Consider the following 10,228-nt stretch of genomic DNA (forward strand, 5'->3'; position numbering starts at 1 on the left):
AATACCTTCATAATACATAAAAAATACATAAATTTTCTGTCGATGGCCATACCAACGTAATATCGCATAATACTGCATAATACTGCATAATACCTTCATAATTCATAAAAAACACATAAATTTTCTGTCGATGGCCATACCAACGTAATATCGCATAATACTGCATAATACCTTCATAATACTCTCTGTCGTTACATAAAAAATACATATTTTTTCTGTCGATGGCCATACCAACGTAATATCGCATAATACTGCATAATACTGCATAATACCTTCATAATACATAAAAAATACATAAATTTTCTGTCGATGGCCATACCAACGTAATATCGCATAATACTGCATAATACTGCATAATACCTTCATAATTCATAAAAAACACATAAATTTTCTGTCGATGGCCATACCAACGTAATATCGCATAATACTGCATAATACCTTCATAATACTCTCTGTCGTTACATAAAAAATACATATTTTTTCTGTCGATGGCCATACCAACGTAATATCGCATAATACTGCATAATACTGCATAATACCTTCATAATTCAAAAAAAATACATAAATTTTCTGTCGATGGCCATACCAACGTAATATCGCATAATACTGCATAATACCTTCATAATACTCTCTGTCGTTACATAAAAAATACATATTTTTTCTGTCGATGGCCATACCAACGTAATATCGCATAATACTGCATAATACTGCATAATACCTTCATAATTCATAAAAAATACATAAATTTTCTGTCGATGGCCATACCAACGTAATATCGCATAATACTGCATAATACCTTCATAATACTCTCTGTCGTTACATAAAAAATACATATTTTTTCTGTCGATGGCCATACCAACGTAATATCGCATAATACTGCATAATACTGCATAATACCTTCATAATACATAAAAAATACATAAATTTTCTGTCGATGGCCATACCAACGTAATATCGCATAATACTGCATAATACTGCATAATACCTTCATAATTCATAAAAAACACATAAATTTTCTGTCGATGGCCATACCAACGTAATATCGCATAATACTGCATAATACTGCATAATACCTTTATAATTCAAAAAAAGTACATAAATTTTCTGTCGATGGCCATAACAACGTAATATCGCATAATACTGCATAATACCTTCATAATTCATAAAAAACACATAAATTTTCTGTCGATGGCCATACCAACGTAATATCGCATAATACTGCATAATACCTTCATAATACTCTCTGTCGTTACATAAAAAATACATATTTTTTCTGTCGATGGCCATACCAACGTAATATCGCATAATACTGCATAATACTGCATAATACCTTCATAATACATAAAAAATACATAAATTTTCTGTCGATGGCCATACCAACGTAATATCGCATAATACTGCATAATACTGCATAATACCTTCATAATTCATAAAAAACACATAAATTTTCTGTCGATGGCCATACCAACGTAATATCGCATAATACTGCATAATACCTTCATAATACTCTCTGTCGTTACATAAAAAATACATATTTTTTCTGTCGATGGCCATACCAACGTAATATCGCATAATACTGCATAATACTGCATAATACCTTCATAATTCAAAAAAAATACATAAATTTTCTGTCGATGGCCATACCAACGTAATATCGCATAATACTGCATAATACCTTCATAATACTCTCTGTCGTTACATAAAAAATACATATTTTTTCTGTCGATGGCCATACCAACGTAATATCGCATAATACTGCATAATACTGCATAATACCTTCATAATTCATAAAAAATACATAAATTTTCTGTCGATGGCCATACCAACGTAATATCGCATAATACTGCATAATACCTTCATAATACTCTCTGTCGTTACATAAAAAATACATATTTTTTCTGTCGATGGCCATACCAACGTAATATCGCATAATACTGCATAATACTGCATAATACCTTCATAATACATAAAAAATACATAAATTTTCTGTCGATGGCCATACCAACGTAATATCGCATAATACTGCATAATACTGCATAATACCTTCATAATTCATAAAAAACACATAAATTTTCTGTCGATGGCCATACCAACGTAATATCGCATAATACTGCATAATACTGCATAATACCTTTATAATTCAAAAAAAGTACATAAATTTTCTGTCGATGGCCATAACAACGTAATATCGCATAATACTGCATAATACCTTCATAATTCATAAAAAACACATAAATTTTCTGTCGATGGCCATACCAACGTAATATCGCATAATACTGCATAATACTGCATAATACCTTTATAATTCAAAAAAAGTACTTAAATTTTCTGTCGATGGCCATAACAACGTAATATCGCATAATACTGCATAATACCTTCATAATTCATAAAAAACACATAAATTTTCTGTCGATGGCCATACCAACGTAATATCGCATAATACTGCATAATACCTTCATAATACTCTCTGTCGTTACATAAAAAATACAAAAATTTTCTGTCGATGGCCATACCAACGTAATATCGCATAATACTGCATAATGCCTTCATAATACTCTCTATCGTTCCATAAAAAATACATATTTTTTCTGTCAATAATCCATAACCAACGTAATATCGCATAATACTGCATAATACTGCATAATACCTTTATAATTCCAAAAAAGTACATAAATTTTCTGTCGATGGCCATAACAACGTAATATCGCATAATACTGCATAATACCTTCATAATTCAAAAAAAGTACTTAAATTTTCTGTCGATGGCCATAACAACGTAATATCGCATAATACTGCATAATACCTTCATAATTCATAAAAAACACATAAATTTTCTGTCGATGGCCATACCAACGTAATATCGCATAATACTGCATAATACTGCATAATACCTTTATAATTCAAAAAAAGTACTTAAATTTTCTGTCGATGGCCATACCAACGTAATATCGCATAATACTGCATAATACCTTCATAATTCATAAAAAACACATGAATTTTCTGTCGATGGCCATACCAACGTAATATCGCATAATACTGCATAATACCTTTATAATTCAAAAAAAAATTACTTAAATTTTCTGTCGATGGCCATAACAACGTAATATCGCATAATACTGCATAATACCTTCATAATTCATAAAAAACACATAAATTTTCTGTCGATGGCCATACCAACGTAATATCGCATAATACTGCATAATACTGCATAATACCTTTATAATTCAAAAAAAGTACATAAATTTTCTGTCGATGGCCATAACAACGTAATATCGCATAATACTGCATAATACCTTCATAATTCATAAAAAACACATAAATTTTCTGTCGATGGCCATACCAACGTAATATCGCATAATACTGCATAATACTGCATAATACCTTCATAATTCATAAAAAGTACATAAATTTTCTGTCGATGGCCATACCAACGTAATATCGCATAATACTGCATAATACCTTCATAATAATGTCTGTCGCTTCATAAAAACTACATATTTTTTCTGTCGATGGCCATAACCAACGTAATATTCCAGAATATTTCGCATAACTGCCATTTACGGAAAGCTGTTTTTATAAAGTAGACAAAGTTTGAGGTTGGATACACATCCATACACAAACAGAAACGATATTTCGCTCAAATATCCTTTTGCAACAAGACATAATAACGGCCCTATTGCAGGCTAAACAAAGAGGCGTTTTTGTACAATATATTGAACAGGCGGTGGTGTTCTATGCCCACCGATAGCCAATAGAAAAGATATTTTGGACTAATACCCCCGCGAAATTACATATCACAAGTCCTAAAAAATGCAAATCTGAGGCAAGGCATTATACTATAAATTTGCCGGGCTTTACTGTTATGTACCTATCCGTGCAGCAGTAGAAACAAGTGTCCTCCCTGAAAATGACGCATCAAAAGCGCTAAAGCAGGCCAATCAATCCAAAGACATTACGTGTGTTTTTTATTTCTTTTTTTCGGTGCAGTATTTCAATAGTATAGCTTGATTAGTTCTTAAACCAAATGAATTCTTAGATGCATAGAAATTTAAATGTTCCAATGATTTTTGTCCGACTGAAGAAGCTGCTGCCGTAGAGAAGCTATATCACATTAAAGTTTAGAGCCGTTTACGATGAAATTATTCCATTGTTTGTAGTTAAAATTTGACAGGTCATAACTTTTTATCGGCAAAGGCTCTTAGGCTGAAATTCTGTAGAAGGCATGTCAGTAATATAACGTATCATTAGGAAAAAGATGGAAGAATTCCAAATTAAAAGTCAAAACTTCTATTTACATGGAACAAAGATGTTCCAAAAAGGCATAAGTATAAAATTTATCTCATTTAAAGAGTCTCCGTAGATTTGATATTCCATTGAAGTTAGGATCAGAGTACAAAAGCTGAAAATAGTTCTAAATAATGTAATTATTATTGGCTATTGTTAAAAAATCATATGGTGAGTTAACAAGATCAACTTTATGAGCAACTAACCGAAAAACCAATAGACGTATGATATCGTTAGTCTTTTTATTAATAGCGGTATTTTGCCTGTTTGTCCGCGAAAAGCGCGTCCTGTTAATTAATCACGAAATTCTTATATCTGCACAAAATACCAAATGCGATGTATATTTACCGACTTTGTTTTATTCTCCCGCGTGTAGCATTCAATTGCAACGCCTGATTTTTTTTGAAAAACCAATCCGAGATTTTGCAGCCACGACAAAGGGACGTGTAAAGCAGAGAGCAGTGCTATTACGGCCATTTTGAAAGTTGCGTAAAGTTGACGTTGCTAAGTCTGTCCTTGTTTTTTTATATATTTTTACATTGCTTGGAAGCCTCGACTTTCGAATTACAAATCCCACATTAAAAAGAAGATACCATCTTGCAAAGTTGTGAAACATTTTATTGATGAATGCCCTAATGCCTCCGTGCAAAATATTGGGTTTATTATAGTTGATGTTGTGAACAATGGAGAGAATTTAACAAACAGGCAAATTGATAGTTTGCTATTAGATAAAGAAAAATTCTGGATAGGGACACTCGTCACACAACATCAGGGACTTAATGGTTCTCATGACTGGAATAGAACTAAAAGAACAGAAAAATGCAAGTTGTAGAAACCGTGTGTTAAGTTGATAGTAGGATGATGGTGATGGAAACCAGTTTTAAACCCTTGTGTATTTAATTGTATATAATTTATTTTTATCACTATATAAGATATTTTAATTGTTAATACTGTATTGTAAGCGATACTGAAGAAGTCAGTCGATGAACTGACGAAAATTTTAAATAATAAAATCTTTTTACTTAATTCTTGATGTAGTCATCTATCTTGTTGGTTATTCCTATAGCTACAATTTGTGTTCATATATATATATATATATATTTCAAAAATCGAATTTACTAAAACAACTGAATTTTATATGTATGGATTGCTTCTTAATACCGGTAAATTATCTCCGTAAATGTTTTTTCTAAAGACCGAATTTACTAAAAGAACTGAATATCATGGATTGCTTGTATGGATTGCTTCTTAATGCGGGTAAATTATCTCCCCAAACGTGTTTTTTTCAAAGACCGAATTTACTGAAACAATGTGTATGGATTGCTTTTAAATACGGGAAATTCATCCCTAAGCTTTTTTTGTGGTTAATCAAAACAAGCTGAACTATGGATTTGTTCCCTTTTGGCAGCTTTTCCCAATATGCAAAAAAATATTACAAACGTTTTACACTACGACACAAAATGAAAAATATTCAAAAGGAAGTCGAACGGAAAAATATTTTTAGGCCCTAATTTTTACTTGTCTATTGGACTTTAACTTTAAGATTGCAAAAGTTAAGGCCTGGTTGACAATTGTCTATCTATCAATAATTTTATATTTTAAATTTAACTGAACCACCATGAATTCGTCATGCTTGCTGTGAATCTAGGTTATCGCGACTTTGAGTTTCTTCACTAAAGATAAGATAAATAAAAATGGAACAAATCTTATTCGTTAATACGAAAGGGTTTCTTGAGATTGATAACAACGAACATTCGAGCATTTCTCTAACATGAAAACAGTTAATATGTTCGGACTAACCTTCACTTGTTGTAAAGATTCTTTGTTCTCTAATGCTTTCACCATCGTTTCTGTCGGCAATATCTTTTGTCTGTTCTCTATAAACCATAAAAAAAGCACAACATAGCAATTAAATTGTTATATCCAATTAATTATATTCTATCACGTTGATTTTTGGACTTTTTAACTGAAAGTAATAGTACGTGCAACCCACTACACAACATTACTTTTATATTTTTTTTCAAATTAAACCTCAAATCAAATTTCAAATCTCAAATCAAATTTAATAAAAACTTACCATTGGCTGCCTAACCCAGTATTTTCCTTTTGGCATTACAGCATTTATCTAAACAAAATTACTTAAATAGTTATGTGAATGTTTTACAAAGATTTTCCTAAAAAAAATAAGTTTCCTCAAATAATTATTTTTTAACATAAAAAATAAATGAATGATAAACATTTATCTTATATACATTATATATATATATATATATATATAACAGGCAAAGTGGATATGTTCATTTTCCTTTGATCTTACCGAAATTTTCTTTGAAGTAACTGAAAAATGCATGTCTAATATGTTAAATTTTCTGACGTTACGGCGCGACGTCAATAAGACTACTTTAACGTTAATATTCTATATTAAATAAATGAAACCATTACAGTGCACTTAAAGCTTTGAGGCCAAATAACTTGAAAACGAGGTGGTGACGTCAGTGATTTTTTACCACGTAAGTAACTAGGGACCACCCGGGACCAATTTGGGTAAGTTTCCCAAGCCTGGGTCCCCGAATCCGTTTCGGAATGGAAAGGTTGAGGACGTCATCACAAAACCTTCAAACCCCAATATCTCTGCAACCGCCAAATAACTTGAAAACGAGGTGGTGACGTCAGTGATTTTTCACCACGTAAGTAACTAGGGACCACCCGGGACCAATTTGGGTAAGTTTCCCAAGCCTGGGTCCCCGAATCCGTTTCGGAATGGAAAGGTTGAGGACGTCATCACAAAACCTTCAAACCCCAATATCTCTGCAACCGTTTGTCAAAAGTCCATGTTCCTATACATTTTCTTGATCTGCATTTCAAGATCTATACGATGAATGCATCGGGTGTACGAATTAAGAAATTTTTTGGAACTTTTGGTAGGGACTTTGCTGACGTCAGAAAAATTTTTAAGCCCTTATATCTCCCTAAGCGTTTGTCAAAAACATACGATACCATACATTATTTTGGTCAACGTTTCAACCTCCACACCTTACAGACAACGAATGACTAATTTTAACCAATTTTCTTTTTGTATATGCACTGCTGACGTCGGCAAAAAATCTAAAGCAACCTATTTTTCCATTGTTCTTCTGCCTTAGTGGATTTTCACATGGGCTTTATCAACTAGTCTTGTATAAGTAATCAGCTAAATTTACACTGAAAACACGATTCTTATACAAGCTGGCACTTTTTTCTTCATACAACCCATCACTGCACCTAAATGAACAGGGTCACTTTAGAGAAGGATCATGCAATCATTACATGCAGTCTTTTATGAAGTTTTTTTCCAACAATTTTTTTACTTCTTTATCCACAGAGACTGTAAATACATTCTCAAACACACATAACTTACTCGTAACACACATTATATTGCCATTACAATCTATGGAAATCTATGTATAGTTAGTTAAAAAGCCTTAATGACACTGATTTCTCTTGTGTATTTAGTGTTAGTTTATTTCTTTTAATGGTTATCACTTCTGTTGTCCATCTTCTCTTTAATAATAGCCGTATTCTGTATATTCAAAATGGTTGTGCGCGGCTTTTATCAGAAAATTTTGGGAAAACCCCGCAGAATCAGATTTTTACCAATGAAGGAAAGATAAAGCAATCTGAGCTACGGCCATTTTAAAAGCTGTGGCATTGACGGTTAATCTGTTTTTGTCTTCAAAAAGGTTTTCATTTTTGTTTTTTTACATATTTTTACATGTTAAGATAAATATATTCTCACGTTTTGTAGCTAAGTACAAATCTCAAACCCAAAAATTTCTTGATTTTTGGCTAGGAACGAAGATTTTTAAGGAGCATTCTACAATCAGCTAGCTAGCTAGCCTTAGTTATTACTATTCAGTTTAGTATAACAGCTTTATATCCTAGCCAGTATTATTTATTTTTATGTTAAAGTTGTGTTTACCTAGCTAGCTCCTTAGCTACTTCTGACCAAAAAGTGAAAGTAGCCAAATGCAGTTTGGCTGCAACACATTTCTTAATTCTTATGCTAAATGAAGTTAGGCAGATACCACTTTTATTACTGTTATGAAAACTTATGGTGCAAAATAAAATTGCTGAGTATTTTTTTAACTGAACATGATAACAACAGCGGTTTCCTGGACTTTTTTTAACCGAATTTGCGATGAAGTTCTTTTGAAAAATAGTGTTACGCCTATACTCATGTGTGACATGGTAAATTGGTATTACATCTGTATGGATGTGTCACATTATTTACCCGTACTAAATGGTCAGCTAACACTCACCGGGAACATTATCCGAAAAATAAAAAAGGTTTGCCAGAAAGTTTTTGCTATGACGGGGTAACAACAAATTGTAATCTGTGTTTTTATTTCAGCTTAAGTTGTGGAAAGTTATTTGATAAAAAACATATTACACTGGACACACCATAAAGTTGTGTGCACTTCATTTGATTTACTACATACTACATAACTTTACTAAAGCGCTTTACCTGAATATGTGGCGCAGTTGACGGCTCTTATTAATCACTCATCCGGGTGTTCAACGGCGGGTAACAGTTACCTAGCCTTTTTACAGAGTGTATTCTGTGTTCTGTAAACCAAAGATGCAATGTAGTTTTTTTGAAAAGCGTATTAAGCCTAAAAGCATGTGTGATACAGTTTAGCCAGCTACAACAAAATTCTTAATTAGTAATTCTTATGCCAAAAGCAGGTAGCTAAACCAGACTTATTCCGCAAAATAAAATTGCTGAGCGATTTTTTTAGCTGGACGGGCTGTTTTCTGTGTTTTCACCTAATTGGACGAAAACTTTGTCGGACAAAACTTTTGTCCGACAAAATTTTTCGGACACCTGAAGTTTTCGTCATTTTAGTCCGCGAAAAATTTTGTTCGACGAAAATTTTGTTTATTTTGGATTTTTGTTATTTCTTATTAAAACAAAGTTTGTACAATAAAAAGTTTTCAAATCAAGTGGCAATTCAGTTGAAACGAGGCATTGATCCTGCGGATGTGAAGATTTCCTCAAAGTTGTTAGATTTAAAACCAGTCCACGCTTCCTGAATCGTTCAACTTTACCACTATTTAAGCAACGAAGCAGAAATTATCATCAACGGGTTCGATGCATCTTAATTACAAAAGCTGTTAAAAACGCACAATCTGTTGTGGACATGTTAAAAATCCGGTTACAAGCATTTAAATTCTGTAAGAAGTGAAGGAATGCTTCTGCTGTCCTTCTTCTCTTCTCTTTAATAATAGCCGTATTTTGTCTGTCTGTCCGCGAAAACCGCGTCCTGTTACAGAAACACGAAACACGAAATGCGATATATAAGGGACGGGCGACCCCGTGGATTTTTCCACGGGTTAACGGCTAGTTAATAATAGCCGTCGTCTGTCTGTCTGCCATTAAAGACGCTTCCTGTTACGAAAACATGAAATGCGATATATAAAGGACAGGCGACCCCATGGATTCTTCCACGGGTTAACGACTAGTTTGTAATAATTGCCGAGTTGTTTGGTTTTAAAAGGAATCGTAGAATCGTCCTTTTTCACTGGTGCATGACCGCTCTCCACCACGAGCCTATATCCCACTGACTCAGCCCCTGGCAAACTGTATGGTACTGTCAAAGTACACAAGCTTAAAACAGACGACGTTGCCGATTTACCTCTCAGACCAATCATCTCAAAGGTTGGAACGGCATCATACGAATCATCATTATTATAAAAATCGCTGAATGTTTTAAGGGGGCTGGCAGCACATTTTAAAAAGTCCAAATATGATGGAAATCTTTTAAAAAGTGCCAGCGCCCCTAAAATTCTTAGTGTTTTTATCATATTTTGTAAAAAGAAAACGGAACTGAGTTATCCCTATTGTGAGAACCAAACTTAACTTTGGAATAATAATGGTTTGAACTAATGTTTAAAATATGTAAAC

At 32.9% G+C, this 10,228-nt stretch overlaps 1 long non-coding RNA gene across 1 annotated transcript; it reads right to left on the reverse strand.

Moving 5' to 3' along the window:
- Window positions 1–5,353: 5,353 nt before the first annotated feature.
- Window positions 5,354–9,880, reverse strand: LOC130614437 (uncharacterized). The gene is made up of 2 exons (XR_008975878.1): window positions 7,591–9,880; window positions 5,354–6,409 (listed from the first exon to the last, which is right to left on the reverse strand). It is a non-coding gene; the product is annotated as an uncharacterized LOC130614437 (long non-coding RNA).
- Between the last annotated feature and the right edge of the window lie 348 nt (window positions 9,881–10,228).

This window comes from Hydractinia symbiolongicarpus, chromosome 11 (assembly GCF_029227915.1).
Source record: "Hydractinia symbiolongicarpus strain clone_291-10 chromosome 11, HSymV2.1, whole genome shotgun sequence".
Lineage (NCBI taxonomy): Eukaryota > Metazoa > Cnidaria > Hydrozoa > Anthoathecata > Hydractiniidae > Hydractinia > Hydractinia symbiolongicarpus.